The sequence below is a fragment of the Cibotium barometz genome, chromosome 18 (genome assembly GCF_041138505.1).
Source record: "Cibotium barometz isolate CiBa-2024 chromosome 18, ASM4113850v1, whole genome shotgun sequence".
Taxonomy (NCBI): Eukaryota; Viridiplantae; Streptophyta; class Polypodiopsida; order Cyatheales; family Cibotiaceae; genus Cibotium; species Cibotium barometz.
Window position 1 is genome coordinate 13573413 of NC_141063.1, and position 11711 is coordinate 13585123.

Below are 11711 nucleotides of genomic sequence, written 5' to 3' on the forward strand. Positions count from 1 at the left end.
ACCGACTGTTTCACGGCGTGAGAGTCCAAATGGTTCACGGTGTGAGAGTTCAAATGGTTCACGGCATGAAACACATGGCTCATGCGATTTTATTATTTTTTGGGCACACGGACTCCTAGGGCATGAGACCTTCCGGCATGAAAGTGTAGAAATGGTTCACGACGTAAGACACGTGTCTCACGTGGAAAAAAAATAAATTTGTGGAGTCTAGAGGGAAATTCGAATTCCCTTGTTTGGGGAAGATATTTTTTGAATTTTGAAATGGAGAGATATGGGTATTGTTCCAAAAAGGTAAGTGGGAATCAAAAAAGTACCTTTTATGACACCCCCTTACACCCTTCATAAATGACCCCAAAAATGGACAATTGGACAACCCATTGGCATCTTCTCATTCAATGCTCATTATCCTTAATGAGTTATGTAAAAAAGTGTTTAGAAATTAATCAAAGATTAATCCTTCCATTGATCTTTCTCTCTTTTAGACTAATCAAAGGCTCTAATTAACCATTAGTCAATAATTAATTCACACCATTGAGCACATCATTGGATAGAGCATAGAATTGCTAAGCTATATACATCAACTAATGTGTAAATTAATGTATAACTAGAGATTAATTAAACTCTTAATTAATGTCTCTTCTCTTTATGCAAAATTAAGCAAACAAAGGAAAGTTCATCCAATTGATGTAATTAGATGTTTTGATGCATCTAGATGCTCTCAAAACACTCAAAAACATTAATTTCAACTTCTTTCATGATCAAATTAGACCCCAAAAAATATATTTTCTAAATGTTTTGTCTCTTGAATTGGATTAATTACTCTTAATGATAAAAACCAGTCAATTAAGAGACATTAGTCAATTTCAAGCGTTTTTTAATGGTTTTGATCATTTTTTAAATTATTAAGCTACTCCTAATGCTTACTAACACTCTAATACATAAAAATCAAACAAAAAATACACAATTTAAGCAAAAATTAATGATTCTAGTTCTATGTTTAACTCTAAAAAGAGCTAAAAACCACTAAAAATTGTATTTTATTGCATTGTTTGATGCAATGGATGCAAACTAAGCCTAATACACTCTATGTACAAGCCTTAGGAACATTAAAAACTACATTATAAACAATAAAAACAATAAATTAAGCTAAAAATTAAGCAAAAAAATCTTTACAAAATAAAAAAGAGAGCTGTTTCTCGCACAATCACACACAAATCTCCATCAAATCCACATATTTTTCATGGAAAACCATTAATCAAGACAATGTGTAATGTGTAGATTAGAGAAAAATAATGGAAAAATCCAAGGGATGACTCCCCAACAGCGGCGCAAAAAATGTTATGGCTCACCCTAACCCCCCTTGTAACACATCCAACAAGAGATTACTTGGTGAACCAGAATTGTCGTGTGAGGATCTTTCCAATGGCCAAGCTCATAATTCTTGAGGTCTCTAAGCTCTACAACTCCTTGAGAAGCAATTCCATTATGCCTCCCGCGAGCGTTGTCACACTGCTACGTTGCACTATGGGTACTCATCCCTCCTCTCACCTCACTTCACTCACACACACTCACTAGCATGCATTAGAGAGAGAGAGATTAGCATGAAGATTAGCAAGAGCAAGACTCTATTGCACAATGGGAGAGTATATTGTATTATGATCGAAATTCACTTATATACATGGCCATAAGCATTCACACTCACTTAAACTGTGGGCCGACTAGGCACTTTAGGCTCATAAGAGGCCTAATGCTATTACAATGACTACTCTTATAATATATCCATGAAGTACATCACTTAGGACTTCATCCTAACTTACTACCGCACGATCTTGAAGCAGGAATCGCCATAAGTATTCTGTCAAACCATTATGGGCACCCATCCAAGTTGTAGATTTGGACGCCATTGCTTCATATCTTGAATGTATGACCTTTTGGTGTATATGCCTTGACTCCTTCATATAAGATAATGGTAGTAGCTCTTGTTAGCCCTAGAAATGGGTTAACACCAAGATTGCTGCTTTTAAGAGATTTAGTTGTGAACAGAGTCTCAATCTAGAAATCCATTCTCAAGACCTTGATCTTTACATTCATTTGAAGGGTTTAAAGGAAGACCATATTAATTTTAGGTTTTATAAGGACCAAGATTGACGCTTTTAAGGGATTTATTTGCAAACATAGTCTTGATCTTGAAAATCCATTGGGTTCAAACTATGGGAATAATTAAGACCTTGATCTTTACATTCATTTGAGGGGTTTAAAGTAAGATAAGGTGTGTGGGATATGTTGTGAATCCCATCGTGTTTAAAATGTGAATGCATCATTTTACACTTAAGGGACAAGAATGTATATAAACCCATGGCTTCCTATCTTCAAGAGAGGGAAATTAATAGTCCAAAGAAATGTGAACTCAAAGTCTCGATGTGGAACAAGTCTTATGGAGCTCCCCTAATACTTAGAGCATTCCACAAGGCTCATAGAGAACCTCTCTTGAATCTTTGAATTAGAAAAGAGGCATCAGATGAAAAAAGAACTCAAAGGAGGGTACCCTATAGAATGTTGTGGGAAAGAGTTATGGCTGGCCTGATCAATTCATAGAAGCTTTGAACATGATAATCTAGGAGAGGGATATGGACCCCTCCAAGATATCCCAACAATAAGTGTGTGTTTTGTTAAAAGAGTTACATTTCTAAAAATAAGATTATTATAATAAGACACTATGAAGCATTATCTGGTCTATTTTTTATTTATGCATAATAAGAGGCTCTACGAAGTCATTTGTTAAGCCTCACTACTACGTTGGGTCAATATGACACACTATTATTATAGGTGTTAAAGCTTCCATAAAAGTTTATACTTTGTAGAGCTAATATGGACCCCATTTGCGATGCATATTTGACTTCTAAGGAAGTCCTAGTTGCACCTCTTTGGGGGGATAGTGTAATAATGTCCTAAATTACTATAGGATTATGAATGAAACATTGTGATGCATGTTTAACTTCTGATGTAGTCCTCGATTAGTGGGATTAGTGGAACTACCTACCTTAGTTAATTTAGTTATCTTAGATTAATGAGATTAGTGGAACTGCCTACATTAGTTGAAAGTGGTCTCACTTACCTCCTTTAAGGTTTATAATATATTAATTTTAGAAACAAATGAAGAAGCTAAATTACAAGGTCATGTAGTTTACATAAATCTTACAAACCTCTTGCTTTGTACTTATTAGCTTAACACCATATTATAATAGATTTTGTTTAAGTATATTCTATTGTTCTTGTGTAAAAGTGTGATCCTTGTTTATAGTGGTGTCCGTTATTCTCAAAATTAGAATCCCAATATTTTCCTTCAATTAGTATCACAGCCTTAGCTTGTCTTAGATAGTGAGCTCCTTTGTGTTCTTGTTAATTAGCTTTAGACTAGCTTCAACCTAGTCCTTTGATCTTGTGTTTAGTTGACCTTAATTTGTCTTGTACCTTCTCTACATCACCTTTTTGGAAAGCTCATAATCTTTTCTTTGGCCCACAAATTGGAATTCAGTCACATTGAGCTATTTTTATCCATCATAATGCTCCCTTATATCCATTATTTAAGCACTTTTTTTCTCTGTTTCTAAGTACTCACAAAATTGTTCCAAGATTTAAACCATTATATCTTGAGTTTGACAAAGAATTTGACTGTGTACATGACATTATTGGCTATATTCATACAAGTTTTGGTGGGTTATTTAAACTCATTAGAGTGTGTTTAGGTCCACCATGTTGAAAGAAGAGATGTTGGCACTGAGGATTAGTGGCACTTAGAGAAATCCATCATTATCGAATGACTAATCACCTCTCTTGATTCAAATGTATACCATTCTAAAAGGTAATATATGAGATTACCCAAGCCTTGAAATTCATCAGATGTGCATTTTAGTGTGGTGGCAATAGAAACACTATAAGAAGCCACAAAATAAATGTTACTAGTCTTTTAAAGACTAACCTTGGTGTGGTATTTGACAAACGTGACAAGTACATAGGCACACATTGATTTGACCGTGCACCTTTGTGGATGGAAGTTCTTATCGCTGGAGGCATTAGAATGTTTTGAAGTGCATAAAGCTGTTAGTGTTTTCTTATGTAATAATGGTTTTCCACAATAAATGCATGTCTATGGATATTAGTGTTTTCTTATGTAATGTTGGTTTTCCATGGCAAAGGCTTATCAATGGATATTTTTAATGTTATAATCATCTCCTTATGGAATAAATATTTTGTTTCTTTGATTGTACACTACAAGAGATAGGCCTAATAGTAAAGAAATCGTGCATAAAGCAATCCAAAATGTGGAGGTACTTTTTGGTGCTTTTTTGTGTTATGGGCTCACTGTTATTTTTGCTGCACTGCACCAAATTAGTAACTTACATAGCAATTAATTTTTTAAGAAAAAATTAGGGCAAATTGGGGGACTCCAATCCACCCCATATTTAGAAATTATATTAAAGATGATATAACATTAATGGAACTATTCCAAAGACAAATAATACTTTCAATAAATATGTTGTGGGCTTGTTGACATATGGGCTTATGGGGGCTTACCAACTTACCAACTTGTGGGCTTGGTAACTTGCAAACTCTTGTGCTTGCGGGCTTGTGAGCTCACTTATATGAGATAATGGGCTTACCACCTTACTAGTTTACACGCTTGGAAAATTATAAACTTGTTGGATTTTTTAGTTTGCAAGCTTACCGACTTATGGGCATGCAAATTTACAGGCTTATTAGCCTGCTAAATTATGGGCTTGTGGGTTTACTAGCTATTATGACGAGTAACTCATGAAATTTAATTCCCATTTTTTATATTATTTATGGATTCTCTTGTATGGGTTCAGATGGGGATGTCGAACTTAATTACATGTAGGTGACTCTATAAATGCTTGGGATATTAGTTGCATCATCTTGATTATATTTAGATTTTATATGGTATTTCATCAATTAATTTATTAAGTGATTGTCATAGTTGATGTAAACTTATGATCCTTGGGTTGGATAATAGAAGTGAGTCAATGGTGGTGGTCATGTAGATTTTGAGACCCTTGACTTTGGTTGTCAACAGATAATTATTTCATTGTGTTGGATGCCTCCCATTTACTCTACTTTAGGGAGCATCCATATTATTTATTGGCATCGAATAATTGTTTTCATAGGGCATGTGAAAGCTCTTTTGTAGACATATAGATCTCAATGCAAAGGTTATAAACATTATTGGGTTAAAGGTTACCAACCCAATTTTGAGAGAAAGACTTGCAAGTAAATAAAAGCAAGCTATTTTTGTATTAAAAGCTATTTTGAGCCCCAAAAGTTATTTTTGAGAATAATGGATTAAAATATACCATATGAAAGCATGGGCTCACGATTAATCCAATTATAGGATTAACAAGAGCTACCACCATTATCTTACATCAAGGAGTCACGGTAGATACACCAAAGGGTCATACATTCATGATATGAAGCAATAGGGTCCAAAGCTACAACTTGGACGGGCGCCCGTAATGGTGTGACAGAGTATTTATGGCAATTCCCACTTCAAGAGCGTGTGGTAGCAAGTTAGGATGAAGTCCTAAGTGATGTACTTCATGGATATATTATGAGAGTAGTCATTGTAAGAGCATTAGGCCTCGTAAAGTGCCCGACCAGCCATAGTTTAAGTGAGTGTGAACACTTATGGCCATGTATATAAGTGAATTTCTCTCATAATATACAACATACTCTCCCATTGTGCAATTGAGTCTTTCTCTTACTAATCCTCTTGTTAATCTCTCTCCCTAATGCACACTAGTGAGTGTGTGTGAGTGAAGTGAGGTGAGAGGAGGGACGAGGACCCGTAGTGCAACGCGGTGGTGTGACAACACTCGCCGGCGAGAGACATGATGGAATTGCTTCTCAAGGAGTTGTGGAGCTTGGAGACCTCAAGGGTTACGAGCTCGGCCATTGGAAAGATCCTCGCGACAGTTCGGTTCACCAGGTAATCTCTTTTTTGATGTGTTTCAAGGAGGGTTAGGGTGAGCCATAACACTCACTCACCTGTGGGGGTGAATTGGACCCAATCTTAAGTATCATTGATGCTTTATGCAAATTGATTTTATTGGTATTCTGCAATTTAATATGCTTAGGTCTTTGTCTCCCAACAATGGTATCAGAACTACCGCAAGGTCAATTTGTGGAGGCAATCAAAGAAAAAGGCCTAAGATTGAAGGGCTGCAAGAATTTACACAAAGGGAAAAGAATAAAGGTTCAAAGAAAGGTGGAAACCATCTCTATAAGACCAAAACCACCTTTCTTTCTCAAAAGTGATTTTTCCCAATTCTTCATAAGAGCAAGATTAGAACCTATGGATGGAAACATGTTGAGGAGGTAAATAATCAACTCTTAGAAAAAGAATCGAGCAACGGTAGTTACAATTAGGAATTGGAGGGCTCAAAACCTCTCTCCCACTCTCCATGAAGAAAAGTGCATGCTGAAATTCCCCCCTCCCCAAAAAAAAAAGTTTTTGCAAAAGCTATTTTTTAAAAGAATTGGGCCTTCCCTAATTTTCAGTTGGTTTTCCACTACTACCAAGTAATTTATAGTAATTTTAAATATTTTCAGCATTTTAAAATTGTTTGAGCCTAGGAATACCCCAAAAATCATATTTTTAGTACCTTTTAGTGCCTAAAAAGCCCAAGAATGCATAAAAATCCCCAAAAAACTCAAAAATTTACAAATTTTTCCCAATCTTCTTCTACAATTTTCGGTGCATTTATGACTCGCACATCATCGAACAACCCTCATCAACCTTCAAAGCTTTTTTACAACTCATTAAGGAATGTATTCGATTAAAAGTCATATATGACCATGATGCTTTTCTTTTTCAGCTACTTTGCATCTTCAATGACAATTACAAAGAAGGTTTGGTCATGAGATCATGAGGTATGTCATGTATTTATTCCGATAGGAAGCACTCAATTATTTAACAAAAAATTTAGATTTTGTCAAATTATGAAGCAAGATGACATTATCCTTAAATATCATATAAAGGATGACCAACCATTATGAATGAGAAATTCCATGAGAGGTTGGAGTACCTCAAATCCTAACTCCCCCCATAAAATATTGTTATCCTTTATCATGTCCATGTTGATAGAATTCTTTAAAACTGGCTTATAGTACATGTATAGAAATATCATCAAAAATTTCATACAACATTGTAGTTTTGCCTTATAAAAGGACTTCCTAATTTAGTGAAATTTTGTACAACCATTTTAGTTTTGCCTTGTAAAAAGACTTCCTAATTTAGTGAAATTTCATACAACCATCGCAGTTTTGCCTTATAAAAAGCCTTCCTACTTTAGTGAAATTTTATTACGACATATTCCAATCGATTATTACCATGCAAACTAAGTACCAAATTTTTTCATTAATTCTTTTTATGAAATTTGAATTCAAAATTTTAAATTATTTTTTATGTTTGTTTAGACTAATCTACTAATAGTTAAGATCATTGTTATGTGTTTGTTTAGACTAATCTACTAATAGTTAAGATCATTGTTATGTGTTTCTCATGATATCAATATTTACAAGGCTTTCTTGGTGAAGTATAAAGGCCACCTCATAGAAGAGGCTCAATGGATACCTAATGATGCCCTCATTACCTATCCATCCTTGATTGTATCTTATAGGCATACATGGGCTAAGAAAGCCATGGAAGCTTGAAAAACTATAATTGTGATTAGTAGTAATTAATGGTAATTAGTAAACCTACAAAGTTATACTTTATACCAACCCCCATGTTCATATTCACTTAAGCCTTTGGCCCCTACACTTGGCCTTGGCCCAAGCCCGTTACCCATGATCTTGTCCTCCTTATTTGATCCACAGCCTATGATTATGATATTACATGTGCCATCCAACCTCCCACATCATTACAATGTGTGGTATTTGTGTGTATATGTGTGTGTGGTGAGAGAGAGAGAGAGAGCCACCCATGCAGCACCAACCTACCGCCCATTGTTGTTGCTTCTGCAATGCCGGTCTTCTGCCTGCTCTGCTACCTTTTCAGTGCCTATTTTCTTCTACCACCCCCGTTGTCACCTTTCTAGCAACTTCTTGTTGTTGTTGCCCCACTGATGATGTAGCGCCTATTGTGTGTTACTTTTGTAAGGCTATAATGCTCATCTTTGTCGATGCATGCAACACTCGTGTGATGTGTTTATGTGTGTGTGTGTGTGTGTGTGTGTGTGTGTGTGTTTTCATTTTAAACATAATACAATACCCTATATAGCTGAATACCAAATTCAAAAGACACTCTATACTCAAGATATGAATGGAAACATGATATATTTCATCATCTGTGTAATACATCATGTTTTTGGAGCACTGAGTCTCAAGTAAAACTTCAAGATGAAATTTAGATCTAGTGAGATAAAAAAACACAATAAGCCGAGGGCAGATCCTCAGCAGAGAAACCCTTTTTCACACATGCAATCCAGCGAAGGTGAGTCCTATTACCTGCATCCATGCAAATAGATAAACAAAAGTGTTAGTCTGGATGTGTATTGCGCGTGTCAAGGGACTCAACCACTTGTCATCAATGTCACTCAACACTACACATGTCATAGGTCTCTATATAGTAAAGAAATTTTAAACATAAGTTATATCAAGAAAGGAAGCTGTACCCAATCAATGCAGCCATTGATTAGACCAAGAGCATTGAGAGAATACCATTAAGATTTCTCTTTTATCAGTCTAAGCCAAACCCAGATACTCGCTATCAGAGCTATCTGTAGATTCAGAATCTTTGTAGAAAAAATCTAAATCCTAATTCCAACCCTGTTTGGTCAAAAAATCTTAATATGTACCTATACAATATACAGATGATTGTTTCTTGATTACAAAGGAAATAAGAACTTTTCCATTCTATACAAAATTTGCCTGTACAAAATTAGCCTATTGAGGCAAATCTTTAATTGAAGCAAAGTTACCCTAGTCTTTACAAAGTTCCATGTAAGGTTATTATTCAGATTATTTCATTAAAGTTTTTTTATTGTTTAGATTTAAGATCATCCAAACTAGTCTAGAATTATAAAATTTTATCTTTTTGGTAAAGTAAAAGTGAATCTGTCAAAACAGAGAATTGAATTGTGTAACATTATAAAATCTGAGTGAGTACCTACCATACCTACCATGTACCAGAGTGTAAACAATCTATGCAAAAAGTAATTTGGAAAACTAAAAAACATCACAGCTATGTGTGTATCAATAGGCTTTGCAACAAAGCTAGTTTCAACATTTTGTCAAAAGATAAGCACTTGGCACTTTTAGCACACTTACCTTAATAGTACATGAAAAAGGGCACTTGACCAAAAAGGATGAGCACTTAGCCCAATCAAGTACACTTACATATAAACAAATTTCAACAGTAACTTCAAAAACCAACAGCATCAAGCCACTCATGTTTAGGAGCAATACTAGCTAGTCCAAGATAAGTATAGCAATCCTATAATAAAAAAGGCCAGCTACTAGAGGCAAGATAAGTATAGCAATCCTATAATAAAAAAGGCCAGCTACTAGAGGCAATAGTTAGCCTATACAATCTGAAATACTACAAGAAATAAGAAAAAATTCTACAAGTAAGAGCCTGCAAGGCACAGAATGTCCATGTTATAGCATCAAACAGGCCCACCCACCACAGTCATAGCAAGGGAATGTGTGAAACACAACCCTATTAGCATCACAGCATACCATGTGCAACAGAGTATAATCATAAAGCATGAACTAGAATGTGTGAAGCAGCATAGCAGAACCACACCAAGTGATAGAGCTAATTCTCTGCACATAGAAAACTAGTAATGCCCAGAACCCTTATAATATGCAGGGTACCTCCAAGTCAACCTATGACATGAGTAGTAAGACTCATGGTATAATATCTCCACAAGGAACAACACTGGCTAGCATCGGCCTCATCTAAAAAGGGTAGCTACTAGAGGCAATATTCAAACAATCCAGTTTTGAAAGCATAGAAGCTGCAAAAAATAGTTCAGCAGTCTGAGCCTGCAATTCAAAAAGTATGCATGCCAAAGCAACAAACAATACCTCCTATAATCATAGCAAGAGGATGTGTGAAACTGCACTAGTAGCAGCATATCATAATATGTGCATCATAGTATGTGAATCATACTGAATATCTCAGAATGTGTGAAGCAGCATATCAAAAACCTTCTACATGCAATCAAGAGAATCCTCTGCACACACAGCAACCTACAAATACCCAAACCCCATCCAATATGTAGGGTACCCTCACGTCAACAAAAGAAATAAGTCTCATGGTAAAAATACCTCTGCAGGATTTTGCCAAGCAATATCTAGGTCCATGTCTTGTGGACATGTATTACCCATTAATCATTAGAAGTGAAAGTCCAAAGGACATCTATCTCAAAGAGATGAAAGCAAATAAAGTCCCTAATACAGAGCTACTATGCTAACAATACCTACAACATACTAGTATTCAGACCCTATCTACCCAAGTAGTGAGCTAGGGTTTACCATACATCATGAGGCCAAGCAGATTATTTAGTACATAAGCCACAGGTTCATATGTGGAACCATTCTGATGAGATCAAATAATGGCATGTAGTCTGTACAAGTAATGCATTCCACCAGCAAAACAATTATCTCTTATGTGCTATGTAATCATTAATGAAAAGCAAAGGGTTTTAGAATAGAGCTCCATTATCCAAATCAAAGACATTGTGCAACCATATTAGGTAAAAACAAAAATTCAAATATACATTGTACTTGTGAAGAAGGCGCACCGATCATAGTAAGCAATAGAGCTATGATCATAAAACATACCCAAGGAGCTAAGTGAGGGACCCGAGTAAGCAATACACAAGCAGACTAGTGAGTGTGTGCCACTCACCCCACATTTGTCTTGATTTATAGAAAATCCTCAGTCGAGGCATCTTCATGCATGAGCAGCCCATGTGGCCTCTCATTATTGCAGGCATATAGTGGAGCCTTAAATAGAGCAGTCCAAAAGCATATAGTGGAGCCTTAAATAGAACAGTCCAAAAGCAGAAACGACGCCATCATCTTCTCTGTCTAGTGCTGCCCGTCTCCTTAAGCCAAATTCATTATTGCAGGCATATAGTGGAGCCTTAAATAGAGCAGTCCAAAAGCAGAAACGACGCCATCATCTTCTCTGTCTAGTGCTCCCCGTCTCCTTAAGCCAAATTCATTTATGGTCTCCAGATGAAAATCCAAGAGAAGCTAAAAAGAAATCTCAGCTCATACCAAAAAAAGAATGAAACATAAATTCTAGCATTTAGTCATTAAGTGACCCAATATTGGGTTAAAGAACATGTTCAACACTGCCCACAAGTTCCCAAAATTATCAGAGAAACAGGTTAGAAAATTCAAGGGTCCAATAAAAACCCTTAGTTTAGAAAAAATCAGTAGCAAAATTGTATAAGTTAAGAGATGTGTGTGTGTGTGTGTGTGTGTGTGTGTGTGTGTGTGTGGCTTCTTGCTCACTGCCTCCTTTCTTTCGGGTGTGCATGTGTGTCTATGTGTGCCCTCTTCTTTGTCTCTCCTCATCCAACTGTGTTTAATAGTTTGCCTTCTCTTTTTCTTCTTTTTCCTCTTTGCTTCACCTCTCTCCTATTCTTCTTTGCTTCTATCTCCGCCTTCTCTTTTAG